Below are 17,601 nucleotides of genomic sequence, written 5' to 3'. Positions count from 1 at the left end.
GTTCTTCCTTCCAGCCTATTAGTGTGGTTTATCCTCCCTCCAGTTATGCTATTATGTTATATATTTATTTTTAAGCATTTTTTAGACGTTGAAATTGCCAAGTACCTTTATTTGCTCACTATTTTATTGTAATTTCTAAAATACAGTAGAATGTAAGCCCCATAAGTACAATGGGCATTTCTATTGTGTTCAATATTCTTTGCCCAAATCCTAGCATTTTATAGGTGCTTGAAAAAAACCTACATGGTGAATAAATGCATAAATTAGTACAAATAGACAGAGGTAGTGACTTGGTAAAAATATTTTCTGTTTTCCTATGTCTACATATAACAATTCAGTATGATGCAGATAGTTGATAAAGTACAAAGTAATGCCTCTTTATGTGCCTGTCATCCAGTTAATGTGATCTTGTGGGGCAAAGGATGAAGTACACCTTTGTGTGCATGACAGAGTCAGTGTGCATTTGTATACGATAATTTACAAACACATCATCAAGACGTTTTCCATCCAGATGAATCAGCATTTATGTATTAGATATTTGTTAAGAGTAGAATGCATTTTCCTCCATCAAGGAGCTGACAGTTTGGTGGGCATGTAGACACAGGCAAGCACAGACAAGCACAGACAAGGAGACCATTAAACATAGTCTGATTAGTGCTTCAATGTGAAAGGAAGCACCAGGAAATTGAGAACACTTGAAAAACACTAGGACTCACAGGAGCTGGGATGTGCGTATGTGTGTTAGGAATCAGGAAGCTGGAGTTCTGGCTCTTTGTCTCTGCTGCATTGTGGAGGAGAAACATCCCACTTGGGTTGCTAAAGGAGCATGCTTATATATCCTGCCTTTCCGAGTCACAGGAGCGCCTGGCAGTAGCTGAGCTCCATGGCCCCAGGAGCCTCCAGCTTTGGAAAGCCTTTGCTTTCCTCACATCTTTTGCTTTCTATTTTTGCCTTGAAATATGTGCACTCTTAGAGTTCTTTGCTTCCAAAAAGCCTTCTGAGCTAGTAGGCAAAAACAGTTAGCTTTGGGGAGTGTCCAAACATTTGTGGATTGCCATCAATTGCTTTTTAACTGCAATAGCAAGGCAAATATGTTCCAATAAGTAGTAATATAATATTGATATTCTGCCCTCAATGATGGCTCCAGTATAAATATCCTGCTCAAATATTTCCTTTCATTTTTGAGTGTGGCACTATATTAAGTGGAGAGAGTGGTGTTTTCATGTAGATTCCATAATTCAAAAAAAAAATTGAGCTGGGTATTAAGGTGTGGTCAAATAATCTTATAAGACTATTTTTAAAAATATTTTTGGACAAGAGTTTATGTGAGTTCAGCTCATTAATTATTCAGTTGAGAAGTTTCTCAGGTTGGTTTAATAGAGCAGATATTTTGTGGAGTGGCAACTAGGACAGTGAAGATTCTTAAGAGTTATTGTGTTGCTGTACAGCATTAGAACTCAAAAGGAAAATATCTGTGAAAGTAGTTTAATTTGTGAGTGGAAATTCATACTCTTTTTGAATTTGGTAGAGGACAAAAACTATATACTTTGTCCCCAGTTTTGTTTTTGGTGTGAGATGTAGTATATCAAAGTATTTGTGTTAATTTTGTAGGATGGACACAGAAATGAGCTCAAATAGGGTCCTTGAGAGTTTTCTACTCCTCATTTAAAGATGATGGGAAGATCATCCCGAAAATAAATCTTCATCTCCTCTTGTTCTACTTAGAATTTTCACCATCCAAAGCTGGGTGTTAGAGAGATTTGGCTCATTACTCCTGAGTCTCCAGAACACTTTTTGCAAACTTTGTGCTTCCAGTGGTGTACTAAGATGGGTTTTTGCTCTTTGTTTTGTTGTTGTTAGCTGAGTTTATACAAGGATTCCTTAAACTGCTTTTATGACCACATATAGCTCCTCCTCCCCCAGACAAAATCTGTACACACTCTCAGCAAGGCTGACATCACCAATAAGAAATTTTTCTTCTTCCCCAAGGGTTAAAGACATCCACTTTCTCATCTGTTCCTGTTCCTGTGGACACAAATGTCAAAATCTGTATTGCCAGCGGCATTTGAAATGGGATATGCACAGTTCAGGAAGCATAACTGTTTATCCATTAATCACTCTGGGCCAGCAGTCAAAATATTTTCTCTGCAAAAATGCCTTCCTATTTTGTACCAATTAATATTGGATGGAACTCAAGAGTCACAGTTAATCTGTGGCAAAGCTTTTATTTGCTGTCAGGCATGCAGACATGAAAAATGCTCAATGTAATATTTTAATTAATAAAAATATGCTGAGAAGTGTATTTTTCTGAAGTAGATTTTTATTACACTTCATTACATTTCCAAATTTAATGGACACATATATTATGTCCTGTCACCATGGGAACCACATCAAGACAGGCTTTTTATAGGCTGTTGGATATAGTTATAAAACTCTCACAAAGACAAAATTGTTTCTTGTAAGTTTAAAAGAAGCTGTTCTCATTTACAGTAGGGATAATTTACTGCAGAGCTTGAGGCAATAGAGATGGTCTTTATTTGATTTAGAGACTAACACTTCTTTTAATGAAGCTCTTAAGTTTTAATTATTTCAGGTCTAGTTAATGAAGATGGAACTTGGCATATTGAAAATGCAAATAAAAAATGTCAACTTTGTATAACAGATGAAAAAGATGAAACTTGTGTCTCGTGAGCAGAAAATGCAATGAACTTTTAAAAATAAAACAATTCCAAACATATATAAAAGTAGGGACTGCAGTGAACCTCAACGTTCAACATTAATCGCTAACAGTGTTTTGCTCTATGTGTTTCATCTATACCCCTGCAAACACTACTTTTTAGGGTTGAAATATTATAAGACAGATTCCAGACATTATATCATTTTACTATCAAGTACTTTAACATATGTCTTTAAAAAGAGTGGGCAAGGAAATGGGCCATGTAGTGAACCATTTTTGTATTCAGTAAAAATATAATGACAGAACAGAGACCAAATATAAAAATCATTTTAGCAAATGAAAACACTCACTTATTACAAAGAAAAAATAAAGATATTCAGATTATGCCAAACAAGTAAATTCTTGTGCTCTGCTAGTAATAGGACTGTGCCTAAAATTAGATAATTTCAAAGCTTAAGGATAGCCAATTGCAAATTTAAAAAAAAAAAAGGATCTTGATATTAAAAAAAAGTGTGTCCTGCACTGTGGCATAGTTGATAAAGTTGCCACCTGCAGTGCTGGTATCCCATATGGTTGAAGTTCCTGCTGCTCCACTTCTGATCCAGCTCCCTGCTAATATACCTGGGAAAGCAGCAGAAGATGGTCTAAGTCCTTGGCCCATTCACCCACATGGGAGACCCAGAAGTAGCTCCAGGCTCCTGGATTCAGAATCGGCCCAGCTCTGACCATTGTGGTCATTTGGGGAGTGAGCCAGCTGATAGAAGATGTCTCTCTCTCTCTCTTTCTCTCTCTCTCTCTCTCTCTCTCTCTCTCTCTTTCTCTCTTTCTCTCTCTCTCTCTGCCTCTCTCTAACTCTGCTTTTCAAATAAATAAATAAATAAATAAATAAATCTTTTTTAAAAAAAAATAGAACTTATATCCCTCCAAATTAAGAGAGAAAGAGGAGTACTTTCTAATACTAAAGGTATAAAATCACACAGATGTTATTAAAGTTATCATTTTGTCTAATGGCCCAGCAACAACTTTCAAAAAGCAAAATTACAAGAGATGAATAATAAGGACACACCAATAGGAGATTCTATCTAACATACTTCACTGCATTCTAGGAAAGTCAGAGGACAAAACACTTGTAAGTATAGATAAGACTTAACCAATAAGGTAGAACTAATAATTGTATTCATATTTTAACTCTTATAATAGATATTATTACTTTTTTCACATAACAGTCTTTAAGGATGAAATTAGTAAAAGTTGATGATGAACAAAAATTAATAGAGTTTGAACCTTGCCTTAACATTACTTAGCATTCCCTAAGTTTAAAAATGTGTTTACTAATGCAAATCAAAACCACAATGAGGTTTCACCTCACCCCAATTAGAATGGCTTTCATACAGCAATCAACAACAAATGCTGGTAAGGACATGGCGGGAAAAGGTACCCTAATCCACTGTTGGTGAGAATGTAAACTGATAGTGCCACTGTGGAAGACAGTATGAAGATACCACAGAAATCTGAATATAGACCTACTGTATGATCCAGCCATCCCACTCCTGGGAATTTACCTAAACAACAACAACAACAAAATCAGCTTAAGAGTTATCTGTATCCATATGTTCATTGTGGCATAATTCAAAATAACTAAGATATGTAATCAGCCCAAGTATCCATCAACTGTTGACTGGATAAAGAAATTATGGTATATATACACTACTACTCAGGTATAAAAAAAAAAATCCAAAATCCTATCTTTTGCAACAAGATGGACACAACTGGAAACTATTATACTTAGTAAAATAAGCCAATACCAGGCTGGCGCTGTGGTGCAGCAGGTTAAAGCCCTGGACTGAAGCACTGGCATCCCATATGGAGTCTGGTTCAAGTCCCGGCTGCTCCACTTCCGAACCAGCTCTCTGCTATGGCCTGGGAAAGGAGTGGAAAATGGCCCAAGTCCTTGGGCCCCTGCACCCACATGGGAGACCCGGAGGAAGCTCCTGGCTCGTATCGGCACAGCTCCTGCCATTGTGGCCAACTGGGGAGTGAACCAGTGGATGGAAGACCTCTCTCTGTTTCTACCTCTTTCTCTGTAACTCTTTCGAATAAATAAAATAAATCTTAAAAAAAAAAAGAAGGCAGTACCAAAAAGACAGATATCATATGTTTTTCCTGATCTGAGGTAATTAATAAGAGTGCTTAAAATATAATGTTTAGGAGTGAAATGCACATTTTGAGATTCAGTGATTGTTTATAGCCCTTGTCTCTTATGTTGAGGAACAATGATTTTTTTTTCTTCATACTATTTGTTGAACTCCTTTATTTAGTGTGGGGTTAACTATACAATCATGGAGTAAACTGAAAATAGATTTTTGTAAAAATTAGGAGTGGGAATGAGAGAAGTAGGAGGAAGAGTTGGAGTATGGGCAGTAGGGAGGGTAGGGTGGGAAGTATCACTGTGTTCCTAAATCTGTGTATATGAAATACATGAAACGTGTATAACTTAAATAAAATTTTAAAAAATGTGTTCGCTTATTCTGTTCAAAATTCTTTGTGCATCTTCCTTCTTCCCTTCTGATGGCCTGCCCCATCTGAAACAGTGATCTATTCTGGCTATTTATGATTTTCCGTATTAAAAGTAGGCATTGGTACTGATTTTTAGATCAGAAAGAGCTTGGAATATTTTTCTTCAAATGTTTCCAACTTTAACTTCCAAGGAATATTTAGTTTAGCCTCATATGAGCGTTTTGCTTTTTTTTAAATGCCAGAAGAGAAATGTGAGATTTCACAACCAGGCAGATTGCTTTTCCATCAGTCACAACCTGTGCCTGACATACGAAGGGGGGCTCCTGTTTATAGAGACAGGTAACAGACATTTAGTGAAATGAAAGATTAACCTGTTTTTTAAGGGCCTTTCTTCTCTGTTTTGATTCAAGATTCTCCCTTATCCTAGAATTGACATTTATGAGGGAGCTTTTAGAGCCTTATTTTCCAAGAAATGCATCATTTGTTAAAATTTACTACCTTTAGGATTTTGGGGTGTCCCTACTTTAAGGCATAGCATTTTTTTCCTCTCAGTTTTCATAACATGAATATGAGTGAATGATGGGAGCATGAGTTGCATCACAGATGTCAATATTGGTTATAATAGGATTACTATAAAACTGTTAAAAGCCTGCTCTGGGAAATGCATGGGAACTCAAAGCTGTTTTGCTTAAGTGGCTACCTGCTCTGCTTGTGAGCAGTTATTCATGTTTACTCTTATGGTTCTGTGTTTATTTATTTGTTTTGTTTGCTTTAATATCTGGGAGACTGTGAACTGCTACAAATGAAATTTACAGATAGAACAAAGTGGCCTTGAATATGGATTTTAGGACTGTTTGCTTTGAAATTAGAACCATGCTATTAGCTACTTAGTTTCATAGGACAATTTGCTTTAATTCCCTGAGATTCCTATTTACCTCTTGTCAAATGGGAAACATAATAGTAATACCCAGGTAACAGAATTGTTGTGAGGGTATAAGTAGGAATTTTTATGAAAGACCTGGCATAGTGCCCTATCTATGCTTGAAGCTAAACTTATAATTCTTACAATATTCTAAGAATTAAAGGAGTTGAAGAGCTGAGAAACTCCAGATTGTATGGCTAAAAATGAGAAGGAAACATTTTTAAAATAAGCTTTTCTTAAGTTGTTAATTATGGTAAAAAAAATCATAAAAGTTGTCATTCTATCCATTTTTAAGTGTACTTAACATTCACGTTATTGTAAAAGAGAATTCTAGAATGTCTTCATCCTACAAAAATCCAAACTCCACAGTCACTGAATAAACTTTTTTATAAATTTTTTTCCTTTAAAGAACTATTTTAATCTAAGTAAAAGTTATAAAGCTAGTACAGAAAATTTCTATATCCCCTACACCCAGTTTTCCTTATTAATAGCATCTAGCATTAACATGGTATATCTGTTAATGATATTGATGTTATTACTCACTAAAGCCATACTTTATTCAGATTTCCTTAGTTTTTTATTAATGTTCCTTTTTCATTTTTTTAAAGATGTATTTATTTATTTGAAAGTCAGAGTTACACAGAGAGAGGAGAGGCAGAGAGAGAAAGAGAGGTCTTCCATCTGATGGTTCACTCCCCAATTGGCTGCAACAGCCACAGCTGCGCCGATCTGAAGCCAAGAGCCAGCAACTTCCTCCAGGTCTCCCACGCAGGTGCAGAGGCCCAAGGACTTGGGCCATCTTTTTTTTTTTTACTGCTTTCCCAGGCCATAGCAGAGAGCTGGATCAGAAGTGGAGCAGCCGGGTCTCGAACTGGCGCCCATATGGGATGCCGGCACTTCAGGCCAGGGCGTTAACCCACTGCCCCACAGCGCCGGCCCCAGTAATGTTCCTTTTTCTATATCAAGATCCCAGCCAGAGTTTTCCATCATTAAACTAACATTTCGCTTCAGTTCTCCTTGACTGTCGCCATTTCTCGGGAGTTGTTTTGGATAACCTAGAGAGTTTCAGGAAGCACTGGTCAAACATTTTGTAAGTTGTCCTCATTTAGGATTGGCCTGATGTTTTTCTCATGATTAGACTTGGATTAGAGCACATACTAACAATTTGATACCACTCTTGGTATTGGTCTTGATCACTTGACTGAGCAGTGTTTTTCAGATTTCTCCACTGTAAAGTTAAAACTTAATTTTCAATAGCCTAGTACTTACAAAGTAGCTGATTTGGATTTTGACAGGGATTTCACTAAATCTATAAATTGATTTGTGAGATATTGTCATCTTAGCAATACTGAGCTTTCAGATCTGTCAATATGGACTATCTCCATTTATTTAGATATTTTTCATCCGAACTTTGTAATTCTACGCAAATATGGCTGCAAGTGTAAGTATCACACTTGCATGCAAGTGTTGGCAAAGATGTGAAGAAAAGGAAACCCTAGTACACTATGTAGTGGGAATAGTAATTAGTACACTCATTATGGGAAATACTATGGTAATTCCTCAAAAATTACATCTAATATGATCCAGTAATCTCACTATTCAGAATAAATTCAAAGAAAATGAAATCAGTATGTTTAAAAAATATCTCCATTATATTCACTGTAGCATTATTCAAACCTGAACAGTATTCTGTTAAGTAAAAATAAAAAAGCAGGCACACAAAACAAATAATGCATATTCTCTTATATGCAGAATCTAAGAAAAGTTGAACTTACTGAAGCAGAGGGTAGAATGGTGATCACTAGGAATTGAGATGAGAGGTGAAAGACTAGGTGTCAGTCCAAGGTTATACTATTTCAGTTATACAAGAGGAACAAGTTCAAGAGATATATTGCACAACATGGTGATTACAGTTAATAATACTGATTGTATGCCTGAAAATCTCTAGTAGATGTCAAGTGTTCTCGCCAAAAAACTTAGGTGAGGCAAATTATGTTAATTGGCATGATTTAGTATTTCTATGTATTTTGAGACATGTGCTATACCATACATAAATACAATTTTATTTCTAAATTAAAAACATTTAAAAATAATAAGATGCTGTATCTAAAATATATTTTAAAAAGAATTAATCAGTAGAAGAACATATACATGCAAAATGATTCCAAGGTGGTGGATTAGGGAACAACATACTGTGCTAGGCCAGGGATGAACAGTGAAAAAAATTAGTGTAGGAAGTGCGCTCTCAGGAGAGAATTGGAGAGAAAATTGCACTGGAAATCCTACAAGAAGAAGAGGAATGCCATGGACCTGTGTGGAAGGTGTGGAGGCACAGCACGAACACCATCACAAGCACACCTGCAGCAGCGGAGGGCGGTAGAGGTAGGCAGTTTGGAGACAGAGGTGAGACCAGACTGCAGCAACCCCTGATGGTATAGCTGAACGAAGAGAGCAGCATGAGTCCAGATTGGAGCTCTGGGGGCTAGTGGTTGCTGGTGGTTGCCCCTGGAGACCCAGTGGAAGTAGAGGAGATACATGCACACAAGTAAATGCATTTCAGTTGTTTGTGTGCCATGATGGAAACCCACCAGATCCAGTGAGGTACAAAAGTAGGAAAGGTCAACTGTATAGAATGAGCTGGAGTTTCATAATCCATCTCTAACTAAAAATTTGAACACAGAAAAAAGGAAGCAGGGAAAGTCAGCTGGTGAAGTACAGAAGAGAGCATAGCGCAGTAACATTCTATGAGAAAATAGAATTTTATAATTTTCCTTACAAAGATTCTGTACATTGTGTTACTTTTAAGAGTTACGCCGGCGCCATGGCTCAATAGGCTAATCTGCCACCTGCAGCACCAGCACCCCGGGTTCTAGTCCCAGTCGGGGCGCCGGATTCTGTCCTGGTTACTCCTCTTCCAGTCCAGCTCTCTGCTGTGGCCCAGAAGTGCAGTGGAGGTTGGCCCAAGTACTTGGGCCCTGCACCCACATGGGAGACCAGGAGAAGCACCTGGCTCCTGGCTTCAGATCAGCTCAGTGCGCTGGCCACAGCGCTCTGGCCACAGCCGCCATTGGAGGGTGAACCAATGGCAAAGGAAGACCTTTCTCTCTGTCTGTCTCTCACTGTCCACTCTGCCTGTCAAAAAATTTTTTTAAAAAATTTAAAAAAAGAGTTATAATACTTTTTAAGAGAAAACTCAAATTTCAATTGTTAATTGCTGGTGTACATGAAAACAGTTGCTTTTATATATTAATTTTTAGTTGTATGGCTTTGCTAAATTTGATTATTATTTTTGAGTCATTTAGTAGATTGTATGGGATTCTCTGTATGGACAATTATGTCATCTGAGAATAAAGACAGTTTTATTTCCTCCTTTAAATTCTGTATACTATTCATGCTATCAGCTGCTATCTAGTGGTCTGCACGTTAGTGAAAAGCTGGAGTGGAATTGGAGCTGGGACTTGAAACTAAGTGTTCCAATTTGGCATGCTGGCACCCCAAGTAGCACCTAACCCTTGTGCCAAATGCCTCCCCTTAGTTGTTTTTTAATCCAAAATTTTTACAAATGATAGCTCGAAATTAAGCAAAAACCTCAAACAACCCCTCACTTCTGTTTGTTTATATAAGCATGATCACAGACAACCAGCATTTTGTACTTTATCCCTGTATCAGAAATATTTTCTTTTACTCTATTTCTTTGTTTCCTCTTGATTTGCATTCTTCAAGTAGATGTTCTACCATGCAGTTGGTTAAAAATAAATGTAGAATTTAATGTCTGCATATGGTTAGTGCCTGAGTCTGTAACTTTAGCTTCATTTTCATCAAGTCCTTGAAAGGGAGAAGGAAACCCTGGGAGCAGTGAAATATATAAATCCTCATCCATGTCTGAGCCTTCTAGGCAAATTCCTTCAACAAGGCAACCAATTTTCAGTCCAGGTGACTGCATTAATCTCTAAGCCAATTCAAACCAATTTAACGAATAAAATTTTATGAGATTTCATCACAAGCTTCACCAAAGGCCAATTATGAAACATCTACTTCATTTCCCTCAGCCATTGATTTTCTAATTTGTTGGCAAAAATCTATGACTCTAGTCTAATGTGATATTTTCGTTAAAACCCATCTTATCTTTTGCTTATGATTCTATTGTACTCCGTTTAAAGATTTCTCATTATATTTGTGTTATTATATTACTAAAGTAGAGTTTCTCAATTACAATAGCTGGCTGAACCATTCTTATCTACTCTGTGGAATGATACCACATCTGTCGTACTTTGTATTATCTTGTGTGTGTGTGTGTGTGTGTGTCTTGAATGTTTTGTTTAAAGACAATTATAAGCAATTCAATAGATGTTTGCTTATTTTCTTTTTATGGTAAGGTGCATAGCATCCAGACCAAATGTTTGTGTTCACATTTATTCTCAGTACTCTCCGACCTGCATTTCACCAATACTTATTTTTCAGAGTCTCCATTATTCTTATTGTGCAAGTTTATTTTTCTAATTTGACTTGGTAAACAGAAGTTGAAAAATGACTACAATCACTTAGCTAAGTTTAGAGTCATAATAATTTAGCACTCTATCTTTTTATTAGCAGACCTGTCTTCTGTAGACTTTATATTTCTCCCCTGGTATAGTTGTTTAATGTTTTTTAACTTCAATTCCTTTCCTTTGCTTCTTAGCATTAATTTTATTCTAGATTTTCATTCACATGATCAATTCTGGCCACACTCTCAAACAGCACAGGTATTTTTCCTCTTTCTTTTGCTGTCTGTCTCTGTGGGACCATAAAACAAATTACAGACATTAATTTTTATGACTTGGGGACCAAAGTTAAAGAAAACTGTCAACAAGAATTACACAAATGACTATAATCATTTGCCTTGATAAAAACTTAAGCTTTTAAATGATGGCAGCTTCAAATCCTGTCTGAAAGTATGAAAATCTTCACTTGGCACAAAATGGGCATTGTAGGAAATTGCTATGGCATTTCATACATTAAGTAAGGATAATGAAAGGGAGGAAACTAATCCATGGGTAGATATCATGACTGACACACTTAGATCTTGTGATCTAAAAGAAAGTGTACTAGGTGATGTGGGCATTGAGAATAGGTTTATAATAAAAATAGTAATTAAATAGTCTCTGTCTATGGAATCTTTTTTTAAAGAAAATCTCCTCAGCTGTACATATGCTTTTCAAAATGAGTTTGATAAAAGTGGTTGATTATCCAGGGGGACCACACATACACCAAGATTCTTTCAAGGGAACCGAGGCCATCAGGCTAAGATTGGCTGGACTCTCTCTTCTGCTTGGCAGAAGGCTCAGCCTCCTCCCCAGCCTTCCTCACAGATCCCTGCATTCTGGAAATGTGAATATGGTTGTCTGAGCAGTTTGGCTGCAGGACAGGGCACAAATGTGGATGCAACACCAGTTGTTAAGTATGAGTTCGTACTTAATTGGGAGCTCATTGAAAAGCATGGGTACTGAATGGGAATGTCACATGATCATACAAGAACTTCCAAACCTTTCCGGAACTTTGCTTCCATTTCCCAAAGTAAGAATATTGAGTTCTTGTGTTAGCAAGAGTTTAATCAGAATGCAGAATCACTAACATGTGTACATAGAACAACAGACACACATGCACATATGTGTTTGTTACATGGATTTGGCTTTATTTGTGCATTTGGCCTTCTGTATCCATGGGTTCCACATCTGTGGATTCATCCAATCATGGTTCAAAAACATTTGAAGAGAAAGATTTTATCTGTACTGAACATATACAGGCATTTTTGTCATCACTGCCTAAACAATACAGTATAACAACTAATTACATAATGTTTACATTGAATTAAGTATTTTAAGTAATCTAGAGATGATTTAAATATGTATGAGGGGCTAGCATTGTGGCAAAGCAGGTAAAGTTGCCACCCACAATGTCAGCATCGCATGTGGGTACTGGTTTGATCAGCTGCACCACTTCTGATCTAGTTCCTGGCTGATGGCTTGGGAAAAGCAGCAGAAAATGACCCAAGTGTTTTGGGTTCCTGCTACCCATTTGGGAGGCCCAAATAGAGCTCCTGGCTCCTTGCTTCAGCCTAGCCCAGCCCTGGCTATTATGACCAACTTGGGAGTGTATCAGTAGGTGGAAGATTCTCTTTCTCTTTTTTTTTTTCTCTCTCTCTCTCTCCCCCTCCCTCCCTCCCTCTCCCTCCCTCTGTGTGTATGTCCCTCTCTCTAACTCTTACTTTAAATAAATAAGTAAATCTTTAAAAATATATTCAGGGCAATTGTGTAGGTTGTATGCAAATACAAAGGCATTTTATATAAGGATTTGAGCATCCATGGATTTTGGTATCTGTGGGGGTTCTGAAACCAATACCTGGTGGACACTTAGGGACAACTAATGCAATCATAGGTAGTTGGGCAGTTTCTGTCATGCTATTGTCTTTGCATTAGTTTTGGTGTTTTGAGGCTACTGGGTAGGCATTCCTGACAGGAAACTGGGTTTAGACTGGAGAAGAGCAAGATCAAATTGTAACCCAGAAACAAGTGCTGGAACCCACAAGGATAAACTGAAACCTGTACTAGTTCTTACGGCTCTGATCTGGGTGATGTGAGTGCCCTACAGAAATCACAGCCATTAGTCTTGAAGTTAAGCACACACACACACACACACCCCTGCTGCAACAAGGATGACTGGAATAAAAAATGATTCTGTATTTTTTGTCTGCTTCTCTTCTGCCACATTTGGGCAGGCTGATAAGAAAGCCTGAGTGCCCCCTTCTCTGGCACTGGCAGAAAGTTCAAACCATGTAAGCCCCAGCCTATGTGTGAGTAGGTTCATGGACTCCTGCCCTACAGTCCCACCACCTGCTTGTTCTCGCAGTTATTTTCCAACATGCCTGAGAACCTGCCTTTGTCTCTCCAGAAAGCCTCATTACCTGTAGAATAGGATTTTTCATACTTTCCTGATGCATATATCAGTCATCAGTTTGAACACCTGAACCAAATTTTAGGTGTATTTGAGTCCATTAAAAAGGTACGGGATCTAGGGAAAGGTGGAGTAGTTGTAGGCCCAGCCACATCTTATGCCGGTAAGATGGATCACAAATCAGCAATACTGAAAGCCACCAAAATCTCTCAGAAAAATCTCTGTGGTCCACCCTATCCTGAAACATCAGAAATGAGAACTTGGGGGAATGTGATTAAGATAGATAATACTTTGCAAGGCCATTATAGCTTGTCTGATTCCTCCGTTTTCCTTGATATCTATAATCATTTAATAACTGACATAGCCTAGTACTTGTTTTACAATTTTGAGTATCTCTTCTTTGAACCTTAAAAAATAGATAATTAAAACACTTAAAGCTAGTAATATTGAGCATTTTTATGTATTTTTTTGACAGGCAGAATTAGACAGTGAAAGAGAGAGACAGAGAGGTCTTCCTTCCGTAGGTTCACCCCCCCCAAATGGCCGCTATGGCTGGCGCACTGCACCAATCCGAAGCCAGGAGCCAGGCTCTTCCTCCTGGTCTTCATGCAGGTGCAGGGCCCAAGCACTTGGGCCATCCTCCACTGCCTTCCCAGGCCACAGCAGAGAGCTGGCCTGGAAGAGCAGCAACTGGGACAGAACCGGCGCCCCAACCAGGACTAGAACCCAGGGTGCCGGCGCCGCAGGCAGACGATTAGCCTAGTGAGCTGCAGCGCCGGTCTTTTATGTATTTTTTGACCATTTATATTTCTTCTTTTGAAAACTGTCTTTGCATATTCTTAACTGGATTGGTTATTTTTATTTTGTTGAAATTTTGAATTCTTAATTTATTCTTGTTATTAATCTCGTTGAGTAATTAGTTTGCAAATATTTTCTCCCATTCTATTAGTCTCTTCACTGTATTGAATGTTTCCTTTGCTGTAAACAAGCTTCTGAGTTTGATATAATCCCATTTGCTTAGTTGAAATGCAAATTAAAGCCACAATGAGATATCACTTCACCTCTGTCAGAATGGCTATTATCCAAAAGACAGAGAGTAATAACTTCTGAGTAGGATGTGGGGAAAGGGGGATGCTCTTACATTGTTGGTGGGGATATAAATTAGTGCGGCCATTGTGGAAAACAATCTAGTTTTTTTTTTTAAAAAAAAAAAACTAGAAGAATTGCCATATGAATCCAGCAATCCCACTACCTGGTATATATTCAAAAGACATGAGCTCCTTGTACCAAAGAGATACCAGCTCCACTACATTTATTGCAGCACTATTTACAATACCCAAGATATGGAATCAACTAAAATATCCATTATCAGATGATTGGGTAAAGAAATTGTGGTATATACATGCAAGGTGAATACCATTCAACCAGAAAAAGAATGAAATACTTTCATTTGCAACAAAATGGATGGAATTGGAGGACGTTTTGTTAATCGAAATAAGCCAGACACAGAAAATGTTGTCTCTCAAGCAAAAACAAAAACTGAAATCAGAACACAGAATTGTAATTATTAGAGTCTAGGAGAAGTGGATGAGGTGAAGGGAGTTTGAATAATGGCTATCATTCCTCGGATGGGATGAATAAGTTACTAGGCTTACAAAGCATAGTGGGAGCCTATAGTTCACAATATGCTTATGTGTATTGATTGCACAAATAGAAGAGAGAAGCTCCAAGCCTTCAATCATAAAAAATGTTATTGAAATAGAAATGATGATTCTTCTGTTTTGATCAGTATACACTATTTAAATGTACTAAAAAATCACACTATAATACATAAATATGTATAATTATTATTTAAATATTTAAAATACTCTTGGGAAAATTCTTGTAAATTTTACTAAAAATCATCCATGCTCACTCAATAAATTCACATGTTTTAACAAATAAAAACATTTATCACTGTGCCTTGCATATACTTTAAAGTTACCTGTTAATCTATAATTACAGAATATAGTATGTTTCATTGTCAGTATGCAGAATTGACTTTTTTTGTCAGTCACTAAAGATTCTCTTGATTGTTCTTTCCTTGACATCCTCTGAGAATGGAGATCAGAAGGTGGAGAAAGAATGTGTACCCACTTTAAATCAGCCTTACTCTTATGGTGCTGCCATAGAGAGGAAAAAAGATAATTATTTCCAACAGAAGTGGATTTCTAATGCAAGAAATCTATGGGGTTAGTGGTCCACCTTCAGTTTTAAGCATGTTTTTCATTGGATATGTAAATATATGTGTTCCTTACCCTCCCATTTTTCCCTTCTAAACTTAGACCTTGGTTCTTGTTTTTGGTTTGCTGGTATAAGACAGTGTGTTTTGGATTTTATTTTAAAGAATATAACTTTATTAATTTTTTCAAGTATATTTCAAGAGCAAGACTGAAATGGAAAAAGGGAAACTAATGTGTAGAGCTTAATTAAATGTTAGCAGGAAAATAGTCCCTTTGCCTCATTGTTTTACAGTAGGAAACATGTTGAACAATATATAGAAATAAAAGTGTTTGTTAGGATCTCTCTGTGATGTGGCTTGGGTCCCAGAACACTGGACTTTGAAAAAGAGATAGGCAGAGGCCTTCAATTAGTGCTCTTCAAATCGACGTAGGAAGGAAAGAGCAAGAAGCAGAATCAGGCAGAGGGAGAGTGGGGCCAAGATGCAGTCTCAGGGGACACCTCAATCATCCTTATGGTGATTTTTGAAAAGCACTGGATTCTTCAACACTGTCCTGAGCTGGAGTAAGATGGTTAAGGACCAGTGCTATTACTTTTTTTTTTTAATTTTTAAAAAAATTTGTTTCTTAGGCAAAGCCACAGGGAGAGATAGACAGAGCTCCCATATGTTGGTTCATTCCTCAAATGTCCAGAAACTGTGAACTCAATCCAGATCACTCTCATTGGTGGGACCCACTTGCTGGAGCCATTATCTGCTGCCACTCAGGGTGTGCATTACCAAGAAGCTAGGTTGCAAATGGAACTTATACTCGGACACAGGGACTCTAACATGAGATGAAGGTGACTTAACCAATGGCTCAATAGCCTGGCCAGACACCTACTCATATAGGTCAATATTAATTTGTTAGTGGATATTGGCTGTTCTTAGATTGGGATGAGGTATTTGATGTTGATTGTGCAGTTCTCTTCAAGCAAAAGCAATGACAGGCGGGAGCTAACAGCTAAGGTTTGCCAAATATACTCCCCACTACTAGGGTACTAAGACCTTCACTCTTGATGAGAAATCATATGGTGCATGACTGTGCCCTACATGTTCCAAAAGGAGTGCTTATGGAGGATGATTTTCTAGAAATGGTGTTTTGCTATCCTATTATGGAATATTCTGCACTAACCCAATATCTAATATCCTACACTGTTGGTGGTTAAGGGAATAAAGCCATAATAAAATGTTCCTTTAATACTTTTTTATGAGCCTCACGGTCAATTTCACATTTTTCCTGTAATGTCTTTATATCATAGTCTTATAGCCATGTCAGTAGGTTACCTTGAAAATTGTTGGGAAAAAAAAAAGGTTTTTGTAGACTCTACTCAGGGGGTTGACCATTTTCTGCTCTCTCCTGGCTACGCTTCTGAACCTGATTAGATTTCAATGGGCAAAGTAGATCTCCAGGGTCTGAAATAGAGCAGATAAAAATAATGAAAATCATCTTACCTCTGCCCATCTACCTTAAATTGTTCTTTCTGTTCTGTGCCCTATAAGGCTGATCATGAACAACTGTATTTCCCCACCTCCCTTTCTGGCTTTACATTGGATTCTATGAGTGGAAGGCAAGCAGAAGGAAATGAGCATACTGAAGGAGAAAGGAGAAGAAGAGTTTCTTTCCTGCTCTCTCTATGTGTCAATGCCACCTTTTTAGCAATGGCAGCATCCTTCTGTGATTGCAAGGCAGTCCTTCTTCTAGGTTCCTTACTCTAGTTCCCATCGTCAACTGTATTGGTGCTGAACAAAAGTAGAAGACATCAGATCATAGGTTACTCAGTGCATGGCCCAAGTGACAATTTTTATGTTTTTAAAGCACCAATAGCTTTGTTCCATGCATTTATCTGCCCCTGGAAACCCAGTTAATTAGATGTGGTTGTCACTCCAGATCAAAACAACACCTGTGAGTTTTTATAGTCTATCCCTTACTCATCTTCCTTAATTGCTGTCTGCTGTTCCATAGTGATAGTGATAAACCCACATGCAGTGTAAAAGGGTAGCTGTGGATCCCGAGTCAACAGTTTACCATCATTAGCAGAGGTGATAAGGCAGATACCAAGAAAACTTGGAAAACCGCCTGCAAGATGTGCAAGGATGCCTGCCAAGATCACACACTCTGACTTCTGTACTCCTGTCTTTGGGCTGCCTGCAGCCAACTCCATCCTACTCCATGCAGGTTATACCATCTCTTCTTCCCTTAGGCAATTTTCTTCACTACTACTTTTCTCATGATAACAGCTGTTATTTTTATAGACAAAGTGACTTATTAAGAAAAACGTAAATTAGAAATTTTGT

This window comes from Lepus europaeus, chromosome 4 (assembly GCF_033115175.1).
Source record: "Lepus europaeus isolate LE1 chromosome 4, mLepTim1.pri, whole genome shotgun sequence".
Taxonomy (NCBI): Eukaryota; Metazoa; Chordata; class Mammalia; order Lagomorpha; family Leporidae; genus Lepus; species Lepus europaeus.
This window is presented reverse-complemented; position numbering follows the sequence as displayed.